Source organism: Mandrillus leucophaeus, unplaced genomic scaffold, assembly GCF_000951045.1.
Source record: "Mandrillus leucophaeus isolate KB7577 unplaced genomic scaffold, Mleu.le_1.0 Scaffold441, whole genome shotgun sequence".
In the NCBI taxonomy this organism is placed as follows: Eukaryota; Metazoa; Chordata; class Mammalia; order Primates; family Cercopithecidae; genus Mandrillus; species Mandrillus leucophaeus.
In genome coordinates, this window is record NW_012104710.1 from 956,656 (window position 1) to 965,892 (window position 9,237).

Consider the following 9,237-nt stretch of genomic DNA (forward strand, 5'->3'; position numbering starts at 1 on the left):
TTTTTGAGAGGGAGTCTTGCTCTGTCGCCCAGGGTGGAGTGTAGTGGCGTGACCTCGGCTCACTGCAACCTCCGCCTCCTGAGTTCAAGCGATTCTCCTACCTCAGCCTCCCGAGTAGCTGGGATTACAGGTGCCCGCCAACACACCCGGCTAATTTTTGTATTTTAGTAGAGACAGGATTTCACTATGTAGGTCAAGCTGGTCTCAAATTCCTGACCTCAAATGATCTGCCCGCCTCAGCCTCCCAAAGTGCTGGGATTACAGGCGTGAGCCACTGCGCCCCGCCAATCACTTCTTTATCAGCTGTACTTCTTTCCTACCTTTACTGTAATACTTATGATCTTGCCTGGGTCATGAGTTTTCTTCTAGTTTGTTCAGCTATAGATGTCTTTTATGTTGGAGCAAAACTAGGTCCAAGGTAGGAATGTCATTATTAGATGTAAAACATTAGCTGATTTAACCAATTTATGTTAGTGCAACTTTGAAAACCTTCGTTAACAGTATAAAGCTAGGTTTCCTAAAAATAGAAATTTTGTCCTTGGCAGCTGTTATGTAAGTCATGACCTTTGTCTTGTTCATAAGAAAGAAATTTTACAGCTGTCAGATTTTCATTTTAGGAGAAACAATGTTGGAAATTAATTTGGCTTCTTCTCCATTTGGCAAGGTATGAACCTTATAACACTTGACTAGACACTCTACTTGTTATTTTTCTTTTTTCTCACTTTACTGAAGCTGCAATATCACTAAGCGCACTTTCATTCTTTTTACAGTGTTATTTTTCTGATTTTCTTTAAATTAAAAATCTGTTGCTTCCCCTTCTCTGTCCTGTCTCCATTCTTCTGATCCCCTACACAAATACACGTGGTTCATTTAAAAAATAGCAACCATCTTGGTAAAGCTGTCTTTTCCATTGTGTCCCGCAAGTTCTTTTAGGTGTAACATCATAAGAAATCACAAACTTGTATTCAACTCTTTTCAGTTTTAGGCAAATTCCATTTTTAGGAATAATAGTTAAGCAGCCATAAGACCACAGGTTAATATTGAGTGCTCTCTCTTACTTTACCAATCCCAACAATGTTTAACTCTTATTTATTAGTTTTTGAGTGTTTTATGTAAAAATTGTGTATGAAGTTAAATATTCTAAGTTCTTCTGTATGGCTTTACTACATCTAATGTAAATTTACTCCATTGGAATTCTTTGGTTTTTGGCAGGGATAGGGATTATTCTATAATCTGGGTGAGAAAGATTAGGAAATGAACTGAAAGTAATTGGAAGAGGAGGCACAAGTAAACCATCAGAAACGCTTTTGACCATAAGAAGGGGAAATTAAGGGACAGAACGGAAGAAGCATTGTGCTCCTATCAGCAATCTGAGGGTTAACTCTACCTGCTTAAAAGCAAGAAATATTTTTAATATTTCTTCTCTCCACTCTGTACTAATTTTATCTGAAAAATTGCTGCTAAAATTTAGGAACCATTTTGAAAGCAATGGTAGTAATCAAAGGTATAATCCTCATGCTATATAATGTTTTAGATTATCAAACTGCTTTACTATGTGGAGCTTTTTCTGCCCATTACTGAGGGTTAGACGGAGAACATTGTTCCCATCTTAGAGGTGAGGAATGTGCAGATGGCAAGAATAGTAAATGGCTGGCTCCAAGTTACACAGCAAGTCAATCAATCAGAGACTAAAATATTTATTACCGGTAGACTGCTAAATTTCTGCATCATGAACAATGACTTGGAGAGGATGTTGCTGAGTAGAAATTTTGTCACACCTGATCTGAGAATATAAAATTTGTTCATTTGCAAAAAACATGCTTCTGAAGTATTTTGTTTCCATTATTTATTTAGCCAGCTAGTTTCTTATGTGTACTAAAGAAGGTCTCCCAAATTACCTAAATTCCACAATAGGGCTTAGATTTATGAAGTTTTATATTTTTTTCCTCCTTATAAAAAGCTCTTTTTATAAAAAATATCCCTGTAGTACTAAAACAGGGAGAAATCTCCTAAATAATATATTTTTTAATATTACTTTTTTTAAAAACTAGGGTAAGCACCTCACAATCAAAATTTAATGTATTTGTTATCTTGAAATGCAGGGGTTTTTGAAGGAAATGTGGTAGGTAAACAATTTAGTTCCCAATTCCTGATCGTAAAAATGCAAAATTGGGCCGGGTGTGGTGGCTCACGCCTGTAATCCCAGCACTTTGGGAGACAAAGGCAGGTGGATCACGAGGTCAGGAGTTCAAGACCAGCCTGGCCAAGATGGTGAAACCCCCCCATCTCTACTAAAAACACAAAAATTAGCCAGACATGGTGACGGATACCTGTAATCCCAGCTACTTGGGAGGCTGAGGCACAGAATTGCTTGAACCCGGGAGGCGGAGGTTGCAGTGAGCCAAGATTGTGCCACTGGACTCCAACCTGAGTGACAGAGTGAGACTCCAACTCAAAAAAAGAAAAAAAGCCAAATTGTTGGTATCTCTAAGACAGAGCAAGACTCCCTCTCTAAGAGATAGTAGTGTCTCCCACTTCATTGAATTCGTTTTGTTTGCTTTGCTTTGATTCTTGCCACATAAAATCTGTGGGTCAAAGGCTAACCCAGAGATTTGCTCAGAGAGTTAAGAAAAATAATAAGATGTATTTGTAAATTTTTAAATAATGAAAAATGAGATGTATTTGTAAATTTTAAAATAACCTCTTTATAAATATAAATATCTTTATAAATATAAAGAGGTAGGATGTTTTGGCTATCTAATTAGCACATTCTGAGTCACACACACAAACAGGCCAAACAACTCTAGATATTCAAATAAATTCCCCTTTTGGTGATTCAGTTCAGTAACTGCCTGTCCTCATCAATGCCTGTTTGTGATGATGAAATAGTTGACAACTGGGACTTTACAAAAATAGCTCCTGAAAAAAATTAAATATTTTATTGCAATGTATGTTCATATTTTTTTTAACTTTTATGAAATAACATTGTGATAGGTGCTTTAAGATAAATATTTTTCCAGAAGTGGTTTATAGTATAAACTAAGAGCAGTTTTTACATTGTGATATGTGGGTGGATGGTCATATTTAGTTAGGTTATTAAGAAATCATGAAGTGTTCCCTAACAAGAAACTTGCAAAGCTATTTGGCAGGAAGAAAGTCATTAACTTCTAGTTTATCTTTTTCTCATGCTATATGCTTAATTACCAAGTAAATTCACTTGCGTACCATTACCTTAATTCAAAGGAGAAGCCAGAATGGTGGGAGTAAAATATAAGCAGATTCTTTACCATGGTGAAATAGAATAATACTGAATTCCCAATACAGAAATACTAATTTCATAAGCTAATATTCCTGTCTTTTAGCTGACTTCTTTCTCTCTTCAGGATATGTTTACTATTTATTATTTACCTTTGAATTTTTGCTTTGGGGGACTTTTACCTATTGCATCCTACTATATTAAGTATCCTTTACAATGAAATATCTTAGCAAGGAAATGCTTTTAAAACTTCACAAATATCCGATTTCATTCTTAACATATGGGGGAAGCAGTAAAAGAAAAAGCACTTCACCATGTAGAAAGGAAAGTGATCATTTTAATTAAGATAATGTCAATTCATGATCAACATTTAATCCTCTGCAAACAAGGGAACACTTACTAGCAGTACTTGAAGACTTGTGAGTTGGAATTGCATGTTACTTGAAAGATCTAATTAAGCTAAATTTTGGTGCACAGCAGTTGTACATGATTTCATGTTTATGTAGCAAAATGCATTGAAATGTATTAGTGTTGAAACATACATGTAAAGGTAGTTGTGGAAATTGTTATATTTTCCTTGTGTGTCATTTATTTAGAGCATAAAGGTTTTTTTTAATTGTTCTAACTGAATAAGGCTAAATGAATACTGTAATTGAAAATATATTTTAAATCTTTGTCATGAGTTTTTTTAAAAAAAAACTATTGCAAATTGTATCATTCCTGATTACACAGAACTTTGTGGGTGGTTTTAAATAAATTTTATACTTCTATTTTGCACCTGATAGTCTAATTTTTCTTTCCTCCTAAAAATCACATTTAAAAGTTTTAATATTCAATAAAATTCACACATTTTAACTACAAAGGACTATAAGATTTAATATTTGGAGATGACTAAACGTATGCATGTGCTCACCATAAAATCAAAATGGCTAGCATTTATGAAATGCTTATTACATGCCAGAAACCTTACACTTTATGTAAATTATGTAATTCCCGTGGTGATTCTATTAAGGACTCTTATCAACCTCATTACATAGATCTATTCTGAAACTTGAAGTTATTAAGTTCACAGCCCTAGTAATTGGCAGAGCTGTTACTCTACTCATGTCCTTACTTGGCTTTACAATTGTTTCAATAAACTTAATACTTTTCCTTAAGTCTGCTAAATTTAAACTTAATTCTGAATGCAGTTTGCCAACAGTATTTTACTGTTTTTACTTTTTTTTTTTTTTTTTGAGACAGTCTCACTTTGTCGCCTGGGCTGGGGTACAGTGGCACGATCTTAGCTCACTGCAACCTCTGCCTCCTGGTTCGAGTGATTCTCCTGCCTCAGTCTCCTGAGTAGCTGCGATTATAGGGGTGCACTACCACATCTGGCTAATTTTTGTATTTTTAGTAGAGACATGGTTTCACCATGTTAGCCAAGCTGGTCTCAAACTCCTGACCTCGGGTGATCCGCCCACCACTGTCTCCCTAAGTGCTGGGATTACAGGCGTAGGCCATTGCGCCTTGAAGCCAACAGTATTTTAAAGACTTCAATATTAAATTTTTTTTTTTTTTTTTTTCCTGAGACAGAGTCTCACTCTGTCACCCAGGCTAGAGTGCAGTGGGGCGATCTCAGCTCACTGCAACCTCTGCCTCCTAGGTTCAAGCAATTCTCCTGCCTCAACTTCCTGAGTAGCTAGGATTACAGGTGTGCACAACGACGCCTGGCTAACTTTTTTTTTTTTTTTTGAGACGGAGTCTTGCTGTGTTGCCCAGGCTGGAGTGCAGTGGCGCAATCTTGGCTCACTGCAAGCTCTGCCTCCCGGGTCCACACCATTCTCCTGCCTCAGTCTCTCCAGCAGCTGGGACTACAGGCACCTGCCACCATGCCCGGCTAATTTTTTTGTATTTTTTATTTATTTTATTGTATTATTTTTATTTTTTTGAGACAGGGTCTTGCTCTGTTGCCCAGGCTGGAATGCAGTGGTGTGATCTTGGCTCACTGCAAGCTCTGCCTCCCCGGTTCAGGCCATCTCCTGCCTCAGCCTCCCGAGTAGCTGGGACTACAGGTGCCTGCCACCACGCCCGGCTAATTTTTTTGTATTTTTTATTTATTTTATTTTATTTTATTTATTTATTTTATTTATTTTTTTGAGACAGAGTCTTGCTCAGTCGCCCAGGCTAGAGTGCAGTGGTACAACCTCGGCTCACTGCAAGCTCCGCCTCCCAGGTTCACGCCGTTCTCCTGCCTCAGCCTCCCAAGTAGCTGGGACTACAGGATCCCACCACCACGCCAGGTTAATTTGGTTTTTTTTTTGGTTTTTTTTGTATTTTTAGTAGAGACAGGGTTTCACCGTGTTAGCCAGGATGGTGTTGATCTCCTGACCTCGTGATCTGCCCGCCTCGGCCTCCCAAAGTGCTGGGATAATAGGCGTGAGCCACCGCGCCTGGCAATTTTTGTGTTTTTAGTAGAGACGGTATTTCACCATGTTGGCCAGGCTGTTCTCGAACTCCTGACCTCAGGTGATGCACCTGCCTCAGCCTCCCAAAGTGCTGGGATTACAGGCTTGAGCCACCATGCCCGGCCTCTAGTTTACTTTTCATAAAAATTCCATTACAGGCCAGGTGTGGTGGCTCATGCTTGTAATCCTACCAATTTGGGTGGCTGAGGTGGTGGATCGCTTGAGCTCAAGAGTGAGACCAGCCTGGGCAAGGTAGGGAAACCCCATCTCTACAAAAAGTACAACAAAATTAGCCAGGTGTGTTGGCAAGCACATGTAGTCCCAGCGACTTGGTAGACTGAGGCGGGAGGCTCACTTGAACCCAAAAGGTTGAGGCTGCAATGAGTTGAGATGGAGCCACTACACTCCAGCCTGGGTAACAAAGTGAGACCCTGCCTCAAAAAAAAAAAAAAAAGATTGGCTGGGTGTGGTGGCTTACACCCACAACAATCCCAGCACTTTGAGAGGCCAAGGCGGGTGGATCACCTGAGGTCAGGAGTTAAAGACGAGCCTGGCCAACATGGTGAAACTCTGTCTCTATCAAAAAATTAGCTGGTTGTGGTGGCGGGTGCCTATAATCCCAGGTACTCGGGAGGCTGAGGCAGGAGAATCACTTGAATCTGGGAGGCAGAGGTTGCAGTGAGCTGAGATTGCACCACTGGACTCCAGCCTGGGCAACAGTGAGACTGCATCTCAAAAAAAAAAAAATTATATGTTACTGGGCATGAGGGTGTATGCCTGTAGTCTCAGCTACCAAGAAGGCAGAGGCAGGAGGACTGCTTTAGCCCAGTAGTTTAAGTCCAGCCAGCCTGGGCAACATAGCAAGATCCTATCTCTAAATAAAAACAAACAACATAAAAATTGTATAAGAAACAATCGGAACATTTATTTTTTATAATTTCAGACTGGGAAAAGCATGTCACAAAATTTAAGAGGCATAAAAGAAAAAATTACCAATTTAACTATATAAAAATAATAAGGCTGGGCATGGTGGCTCACACCTATAATCCCAGCACATTGGGAGGCAAGCAGGGAAGACTGCTTGAAGCCAGGAGTTTGAGAATATTTCAGGCAACATAGTGGGATCTCATCTCTACAAAAATTTAAGGCCTGGCGTGGTGGCTCACGCCTGTAATCCTAGCACTTCAGGAGGCCAAGGCAGTCGGATCATGAGGTCAGGAGTTCGAGATCAGTCTGGCCAACATAGTGAAACTCTGTCTCTACTAAAAATTCAAAAAAATTATCCAGTGTGGTGGTGGGTGCCTGTAATACCAGCTACTTCAGAGGCTGAGGCAAGGAGAATTGCTTGATTCTGTAAGGTGGAGGTTGCAGTGAGCCAGGATTGTGCCATTGCACTCCAGCCGAGGCAACAGTGTGAGACTCTGTCTCAAAAAAATAAATAAATAAAAAATAAAAATGTCTGGGCGTGGTAGGCTGAGCTTGTAGTCCTAGCTACTTGAGAGGCTGAGATGGGAGGATTGCTTGCGCCGGAGATGTTGAGACTGCAGTGAGCTGTGATAGCAGCACTGCACTTCAGCCTGGGTGACAGAGAGAAAATCTGTCTCAACAAAATTTTAAATTTAAAAAATAAATAATAGTCCGGGCATGGTGGCTCATGCCTGCAATCCCAGCACATTGGCAGGCAGAGGGGAGCGGATCCCTTGAGGTAAGGAGTTCAAGACCAGCCTGGCAAACAATGGCGAAACCCCGTCTCTGCTAAAATAATACAAAAATGGCTGGGCGAGGTGGCTCACGCCTATAATCCCAGCACTTCGGGAGCCCGAGGCAGGTGGATCACCTGAAGTCAGAAGTTTGACCAGCATGGAGAGACCTTGTCTCTACTAAAAAAACAAAATTAGCCGGGCGTGGTGTCCTGTAATCCCAGCTACTCGGGAGGCTAAGGCAGGAGAACCGCTTGAATCCAGGAGGTGGAGATTGCAGTGAGCCGAGATTATGCCATTGTACTCAAGCCTAGGCAAAAAGAGTGAAACTCTGTCCAGAAAAAAAAAAAAAACAAAAAATAGTGAAAATGGAACCTTCTGTACAAAAAATTTTCCCAAAATCAAATTTGAAAAAACAAAACAAGTCAAAACCTAACATTAAATATTTGAAGCTTGGCCGGGCGCGGAGGCTCATGCCTGTAATCCCAGCTACTCAGGAGGCTGAGGCAGGAGAATTGCTTGAACCTGGGAGACGGAGGTTGCGGTGAGCCGAGATCACACTATTGCACGCCAGCCTGGGCAACAAGAGCGAAACTCCATCTCAAAAAAAAAAAAAAAAAATTGAAGCTCATGTAACAGAAGACTAAAATAATGAGCTATCAAGAATGAATAAGGATCAGTGGCCTAATGGAAATAGAATAAAGGATAGGAACAACTGGCTAACAGAAAAGGAAATACAAATGTCTCTTACAAGTATAAAAAGATACCTTCATGCATAGTAAGAAAAATACTATTACTACATTAAGATGCCAACGATGGCCACCATCCATTCCTTTCCTCTCTTTTTGTGCATGACATATCCCCATGGAGTGGTGGCAACTGTTCTTCCACCTTCTGGAATTTGAGTTGACAGTGTTCCCTTCTTCACTTTGGAGCCCCGAGGTATTACGAGTGAAGGCCAGGTTGCTCTGGGCAAAAAAGAAGCTGAGAGTAATGGAGTACTGAAGTGCTAGATTCTGACTTAAGAAACAACACTGGGCATGTGAGAATCAGGTAACTCTAGCTCCAGCTGCCATGTGAATACAAGAATATGAGAGTCCTTAAGCAATAGCCAGATAGCTGAGCCCAGTCATTCAACAGAGCTAGCAGATATTGATATTTTAAGCCACTACATTTTGTGATGGTTTGTTATGCCATAAAGCACCATTATTCAGTGCTCCCATAAAGTGCTGGTGGAGTATAAATTGGTATAATTCTTTTTTTTTTTTTTTTCTGAGATGGAGTCCCGCTCTGTTGCCCAGGCTGGAGTGCAGTGGCGCGATCTTGGATCACTGCAACCTCTGCCCCCTAGGTTCAAGTGATTCTCCCGCCTCAGCCTCCTAAGTAGCTGGGATTATAGGTGCGTGCCACCATGCCTGAATAATTTTTGTATTTTAAGTAGAGACAAGGTTTCACCATGTTGGTCAGGCTGGTCTCAAACTCCTGACCTCATGATCTGCCTGCCTCGGCCTCCCAGAGTGTTGGGATTATAGGCGTGAGCCACCATAGCCAGCCATAAATTGGTATAATTCTTATGGATGTAGAATTGGCAGTAACTATTAAAATCATAAATGCATGAAAACTGTGACCAAGCAATCCTTTTAAGAATGTTTTTATTTTTTAGAGATGGGGGTCTTCCTATGTTGGTGACGTTGGTCTTGAACTCTTGACCTCAAGCAATTCTCCCACCTCATCCTCCCAAAATGCTAGGATTATAGTCATGAGCCACTTTTCCCAGCCTTAAGAAGGTATTCTACTGATAAAATTATACACAAGTGAAATCACATAATCACGA